Source organism: Centruroides sculpturatus, unplaced genomic scaffold (genome assembly GCF_000671375.1).
Source record: "Centruroides sculpturatus isolate CEXI.00-Female unplaced genomic scaffold, Cexi_2.0 scaffold1741, whole genome shotgun sequence".
Classification (NCBI taxonomy): Eukaryota; Metazoa; Arthropoda; class Arachnida; order Scorpiones; family Buthidae; genus Centruroides; species Centruroides sculpturatus.
The window spans coordinates 49,442-57,263 of record NW_019385937.1 but is presented as its reverse complement, the minus strand read 5'-3'; the positions used below and the strand labels follow the sequence as shown (position 1 = coordinate 57,263).

The window sequence follows — 7,822 nt, the reverse complement described above, 5'->3', positions numbered from 1 at the left end:
TTCTCCAACTGACACTTGCATTGCACGATTTGGTGCAATGCAAGTGTCAGTATTGTGCCTCTGTGGTGCGAGCGCCGTGACCGCTTCCGATAAAAACACGCTTGAAACGAATTAGTGATTCGATTATTTAGACACCGATCACGGACAGCCATCGACAATTTACGATCCGTTTGCTTTCCACACGACGAAACGAAACACGTTTCTTAAATTCTTTTTCACCATGTCCGCCGACCTCAACCGTCATTCTGTTCGCGACAGATTTGTGGCAACAGCTTCGCTTTTTAACGAGAAAGTGTAGACGGAGAGACTTCCATTATCGGCAACAACAGATGCGGCGATATCTTTACGCGATAGTCGATAAGGCAATCTGCAATGCATTAAGGTGATATGCGGCAGGCGGATCTGGCGAGGTCCCATGGTGTAATGGTTAGCACTCTGGACTCTGAATCCAGTGATCCGAGTTCAAATCTCGGTGGGGCCTTTTTTTTCTTGGCCCTGTCATCGTTCACGCAATTGAAGGCGACAGCGACAGTAGAATTCACAAACTTCTTTTGCTTTGAATTTAGAACAGAAACTGTGCTTCACGCAAGTGCAGAGTTTCTGCTCGACGCTTTGCAACGTTTCCATATGTTTATTCTACTTCAGCGACGGTTTCAAAACGGAATTCAACATGTTGCAAAGTTGTGACCCAATTAGCATTATAGTTTCGAATCACAAAATGTCTTCCGGGCGCTTACGTCACACTAAAATAGACATTTTCAATCAACCGCTCATAACAAAAGTTCGTGTCAGGAGTGGGATTCGAACCCACGCCCACTATCGTGGACCAGAATGCACGCTCCCGAATTATACAGGAAAGGTCTACCTTGAGTCTGGCGCCTTAGACCGCTCGGCCATCCTGACGTTATTCTGCGATTACGATTGATGCCTAAACAATGGATAATGTTCATTTCTCGTTATGTTCAAGCAGTTTTATGACAGGCCGACGTTTAACTAACTAAACGACGAATCAATTGCAATTGTTTAGTTTACGGAATCTCGAAGAAGTTATGACATGTTTTGTCTCTTACAAGAAATGAAATTTCCCCCGACTCAGTGATGACGTCGACGTTAAATTACGAGTCGTTTTTCCATTTTGACACCAGAGAATTGGAATTAGAGACGGGAGGTCCCGATTGGCGTACTTCTAATGCAAGACAGAAGTCACTTTATTTCAATTCGAAACTCTTTTCTCGAAAGGAGTTAAATAGAGGACAGGCCCGAATCTATTGCTAACAGGAAAAGTATGATGTACGGAAGCGAAACAGTACATTATTAATTTGAGATTGAGAGCATGTAATTTAAATTAAATAAATTTAAAATATGGTGAAAAATTGCTTGGTGTATGTGTAAATTTACATCTTTAGTTTTAGTTGTTAAATATCATAAAGATATGAGAACTTAGGAACAATTTTAAAAAGTTGTTAAACAACTGAATTGAGTTTTTTTTTATTATTTTGTTCTTTCTTTGTTGATTGTTTGTGGTTTATATATGTATTTTTTCAGTTGGAATAGGCCAATGGCCATAGTGTCGTTTATTTTAAATAAATAAAATACTGAAGAACTGTCTATGAAAATCACATGACTTATCAATAACCAACTTTTAAGGTAAAGTACTGACTTCAGTAGGATTTCGGCTAAAAACATTTATACATAATAGGAGATTTTTAATCTAGTTTAAAAAATTTCTCCTAATCTTATCTTAAGACATACTTTGCAGCTAGGTTAAATTGCCAGTAAATACAGGGTATTGTGCTGACTTTAGCCGGTTGTATGGTCCAAAACTGCTGCATATCTGTGTGATATGGGATGGAATCGATGATGTTCTCTCCTCGATTAGAGCAGTCACGTGTTCCGCTAACTGTTTTGATCACTGCGTTATATGTATCTATTTTGAACTTATTTGTTAGTTTCGGATTCCAAAACAAGCCCAAAATTTCCAATATCAATTATTTTTTCTCTAGCTTTTAAAAATGAGTGTGTTATACACTTATACGTCGATCATAAATATAAAAATGAATATTTTTAAAAATGTTTAAGTAATTAGTCTAATTCTTAGAATGTAAAAGTTTTATTTTCCAAAAAGAAACTTGTGGAGCTGGATCTTTGTTGGAATACACCACTCAAATATAATCATTAATAAAAATTGAATACAATTACGTCAAAGAAAGCTTTCTTCTTTATTTGACTCTCTCTATCCTGTAGTGACTAAGATGGCCTTTTAAAAGCCCATCATTGGTAGACGGCGGTTAAGCTTTAACTTTATTCCGATCCTAGTCCTAACAAGTAAAAACTTGAATTTATTTTTTATAGGATGACTCGAGTTTGAATTTGTTAAATCTCATTCGAACTCTCATTTGCTCTAAACACACGTAAGAAAATCTGCTGCAATTTTTAACCTTATTCTGTATTCTACATTGTACATTGTACACAGTGGCAGATGATCGTACCGTACACTAGATAAATCCTCAACAAACAAAATTACAAAGACTTTATAATTTCATTTATTGACAACTTTTCTGATATTAAGTTGATATTAAGTTAGAGAATTATTCTTAACAAAGTACTCGCAGAGACACACTTCAGTTTAAAAATCTCTGTTTTATAGCATTTTATTTCGTGCTTTTGTATCGATAGAAATTGGCAAGTTTTTAAAATGACTTTTTCTTCTTTTATTTTTATATATTTTTTTCGTTATGAATCCCGTACATTTTCTTCTGCTTTGACTTTCGGTTTAATTGTTAGAAAGATTATTTCAACTTTAATTATAAATTAGTCCAGAAATAAAATGTGCAGATATAATACTGTATTTAAACTGATACACATAATCAATCAATATAAATTCAAAAAGTTTTATTAAGTAACAGTTTATATACACGTTTAATTGTTCAACATAATTATAATTGTGGCTTAGACATATGCTAACTGCGCTATTTCCCTTTTGTTTTTATTCGGGTGTCCAGTGTTGACACGCACGTTGCTGGCGAAAATCCATTATTTTCCGGTCAGAATTTCATCGTCAGTTGAGAGATTTCAGACGACCGAAGACGATGCTAAGTTGTCACCGTCGACTTTAATTAACTGAAGCGGAAGAACACGTCCGTCGTAAGCGATGACGAAGGACATGTATCATTCCAAAAATTGCCAGCAGGAAACGGAAGACGCCAAACCGCCATTAAAAGACACATCCGGTCATTAGGTCAAAGTCAGGTAAAAGTCCACATCCGGGTAAAAAAGTCACAATCGGGAATAAAAGTCACATCCGGGTAAAAATGTCACAATCGAAAATAAAAGTCACATTTAATAAGAAGACCTCGGAGATTTATTTCTTCCAGAAGAAGAACTTCTTCCACCAAGGCTTCTTTTTCCTTTTTTTCAGGATCGATTTACACTCCCCTTCCACTCGTTCCTCGCGTGCCTCTCTCTGCACCGACTATTCCGGAACTTCTGGATATCTCTGTTCCAGGTAGTCGATGACAGACGAGGTGCTCTCATCGGGAATGGTGACAATGACCCGTTTCTTGTCGGGTTCCTTCTCACCCTCCAGCACTTCTTTCGGACGCACGCGAATCGCTCGAATCGAAGAGGAAGACGATCCTGATGTCGAGGAGCTTTCCTCCGCACTCTGTCCTCCAGAGGTATTCCAATTCTTTAGCGATTTAAAATTATCCATCCTGCAAACAATAAAAACCGAGTATTAAATATTGTAAAACGAACGTGAAATTAAGAGAATATTCAAAAATCATAATATAAATACGACAGAAAGTTTTAGAAAATGACCATTTTAAGTATAAGAAAAATTCTAAACAAAAATGAGTATAAAGTTGTAATGGAATATTCGTTGTGGGAAAATTATCGCTGCTAATTGTGATTTAGTACCTAACAATGTTAAAAAATACCTAAATCTAGAACGATCAGGGACTAAACTTACCCAAAATTATCGCAAAAACTTCAGCAAAACTCTCCAAAAATACTCGAAACAATCGCATTCGAACAAAGCAACAGACAATTGTCGAAATTCTATTGTTGCGTGGTGTCTCAGTTTAATGCTAAAAATATCGATATTTTGACAGAATTTCGATTTCCAAGTGTCTTTCTATAGAAACGGACCATTTTGATTTTTGTCTGTAGTCTTTCACTCATGCCCACATTGAGACATTGAGATAAAGAGGTAAGAGAGCTATCCGTTTTTTTGTAGCTACGGACTTTGCTCTGTGGGAAGTAGAAGGAAAGAGAAAGCATGAGATCGAAGTGTGAAAAGAAAGGGAGAGAGAATAGTGTGAAGAGAAGGCATGGGAGGCACCATTGGTGCCTGCATTGCATTTATTACAATGATTTTACAGATTACATGGAAAAAATACATAGCTAAGTTTGATACAAACAAGGTTACAAATGCGTATTTACAGATTCAGATAAAAACAATTGGTTACATTATTAATATTTACAATACAGAAGCTGCTGTGGTATACATTTCAATGCCAAAGAATTTTACATATATGTTACTGTGAAAGACCGAAATTAGTGAATGTCGATATTCTCCGGTGAATGTCGACACATACAAAATACGTCAGTGAAAGACCGAATATTTACTTAAATTATTATACATTCGAACAATCGCCGGCGTATGTCGACAAACACAGATAAGTTTTGGTGGAGGTCGAAATGACACCCGAGAAGCCGATGTCGACAAAGAGGGGACNTCACATATTGTCACGTATTTGTATGATAAATCGTTGGGCCAATATTGAGTGAGGAAAGCTGTAGTTGGCTACCGTTACTTCATTTTCTGCATCTGAGAAGAATGAAAGCTAGATAAGAACAAAGTTTTTGTTGTAAAATGTTTCTAGAGTAATTTTAAACTAAAAGTTAAAATAGAATTTATTAAAAATTGCGAAAAACAATTAATGTATGATGTAGTTAAGGTTCTAAAGTTTCCATTGTCAGCTACCGTCGATCCCGATCGGACATGCTGGAGCACGTGACTCTACTAGGCATCTTACCCCAACAAAATCCCAAAAGATGCCACATTTTTCTTGGGGTAAAATGCCTATTTTTTGTTAATTGAATTCCAATATGCCTATTTTTAATAATTTTTTGTTTTTGTCGTTTTATTGCAGGATATGCTTAGAAATTATATAAGGACTTCTCAAAAAGGTTTTTGGACTGAAAAAAGCTTTCAGCTAACTAAAGAGTACGTTAGAACAGGCGGAAACTTAACAATACTTATACTGTGCTATTATACTTGCTATGAAGTACTTTGTACTACATATGCAATAAATTAAATTTGGTTAAGAAATTCGAAAATTAATTTTATGCAATTATATTTGTTATCTTACCCTAATAGCATTTGGCATCTCACCCGGATACTTAAAGTGAGATGCCTAAAATGCCAGACAGTGAAAAAGTCGTCATTGCAAACACAAAATACAATTTCTTTTAATTAAATAAACTCCAAAGTTTTATTTGAAAAACATACTCCAGAATATGATATTTTCATTAGAGGCCTCCAAAACCCAAATTAGCGCTATAATTTCCTTCATAAGCAAAATGTTAGGCATCTTCCCCCGAATCGCTATACATAACTTTATTTATTTCCCCCAAACATATTTATGTAGCTAAAATTAGTTTTAACTAATGTTCAAAGTTAAAACTAGTTTTATCTAAAATCAAAACATGTACAGCAGTAAATTAACTAGACAAAACTGGTTTTGTCTAGTTAAAACTAGAATTTACTGCTAGCCAAAAATGAATTTGAGTTAAAACTAGTTTTAACTAGACAAAACTCGTTTTAACAAAGACAGCCAGTATAAACTAGTTTCAACTTGTTAAAACGCGTTCTAACTAAAAACAGGTTTTGACTGCAACATATACAGTACGTTATTCCTACGTTCCTATTATACAGTACAGTACATGTCTATGTAGGCCTATGTGTATGTATGCAATATGTTTTTATAACTATATTTTTTCAATTTAATTTTTACGTATGTATTAAACAGTGTTTATCATGATTACCTTTATTCTGCATGAATTTAATAATAAATTGAAATTTGTGTTTAGTAATATAACACTACTCGTTTATATTTCAGTGAAGATTACCGAAAATTTAAACTACAATTCGAAGAACATGAGTCCAGTAACATCGATACACGTGACATCGAAAGTTGAATGTGAAGAGAAGACAATCATCGGCTTTGAGCGCTCATGGAAACCTTTACTCAAAAGTCTCGCTTTCTATGGTTTAAATCTGAATAACAAATTCACAACTTATGGTAAATCGGTATTGACTACTGCATTCGTCTATACTTGTTATAGGCTTTCGGTAGAGATTTTCATGGTATACAATCAGTTGTCGGTCGTAAATAATGTAAAAACAATTTATTTTATGATGATTACAATTTCACCATTACTGTCTTTATATCATTTTTATACGAAGAGAAAGACCATATATACTAATTTAATCAAATTATTTCAGGACTTAGATCTGAAAATATCAAGCGGAGTCAACAGAAATATTCTATTATTTAAAGTTACCTTGATTTGGATTCTATGCGTTTCGAGTATTATTTTTTGTGTTTTTGCTATTGCTTCGGGAAACAAAGATTTAATGCCAGAGAAGTGGGTAAAATCTCGCAATTTTCAAACCACAGCTCCCAATAATAATTCTTACGTCGTATTTTCCATTTCTGAAATACTTTATACTGTTTTTATGCGTATAATACCGTATTTATTTTTCATGTTATTTAGCGTAATATGCGTAGAAATAGAAAACGGGTTCGAATGTTTATATGTAACAATGATAAATAATAGCGTTGATAATGCCATAGTAATAGATCGAATTTCTGCAAAATATATGGATTTATATTACATTGCGAAGTCATTTCAAGATACTTATTCTAAAATATTGTTCTTTTGGACAATATACAGCAGTGGTACATTTATTTTGGTACTTTGCGATATTTGGGATACTTTACTTGCTAAAAACGAAATGTTGATAATGGAATTAAGTACTTGTATTTTGCAATTTATCTTATACATAAATGTTTGCAATTCAGCTTCTCGCATAACTGATATTGCAGGAACGTTTTCTTCTTATATGTATAAGATATCAATTATGAGCAAAAATAAATTAGCAAAGAAATATGCTATTATAGAAGCTCGGTTAAATGTTTTCAGGAAATACCAAGATTTTCTGCGTGGGGAATCATTTCTATTGATTCAACTCTCCCTTTTACAATTATTAGTGTAGGTATAACATATATTATACTCGCATATCAAATGAGTAAATAGTTAGCATAGTCACTTGCGTAGTGTGACTTCATTTATCATTTGTACAGTTAGATAAGTAATAATTTCTTGAAGTTTTTTTTTACTTATTTAATGTTATTACTAAATCAGAGCTTGCAGTTTTAGTTTCTTTTTTGTGTGGAATAACTTAGTAATTGATTATTCTTGATCATAGGAATTCTAATAGGCCTACTGGCATTTTCAGCGACTCTGAGTCGCAGTCAAGTGTTAATGCATTATCGATAGCTTTTTCATTTTTCCATAGCCTTGTACTTCAACTCAAAGATTGGTAGCATAGCAAAATATTTCACGCAATTTACTGTCAGAACCGGCTGAAGGCACAAGCAATATGGGCAGTCGCGCAAGACTCCAAGTGTTCATCATGTGAACTTTCTAAACATAAACGAAAAATATGAAAAAAAAAGTCAAAATAAGAAAATTCGCTTATGTGAAGTCAGAAACCTGTGATGGAACTGTTTCCTTTTAATTACCTGATTAT

General features: G+C 34.2%; 2 non-coding genes across 2 annotated transcripts; one reads left to right on the top strand and one right to left on the bottom strand.

The window, feature by feature from the left end:
- The first annotated feature begins 409 nt into the window (after positions 1-409).
- Positions 410-481, top strand: Trnaq-cug. The gene has a single exon. It is a non-coding gene; the product is annotated as a tRNA-Gln (tRNA).
- Positions 482-786: 305 nt separating this feature from the next.
- Positions 787-903, bottom strand: Trnal-caa. The gene is made up of 2 exons: positions 866-903; positions 787-832 (listed from the first exon to the last, which is right to left on the bottom strand). It is a non-coding gene; the product is annotated as a tRNA-Leu (tRNA).
- Positions 904-7,822: the final 6,919 nt, after the last annotated feature.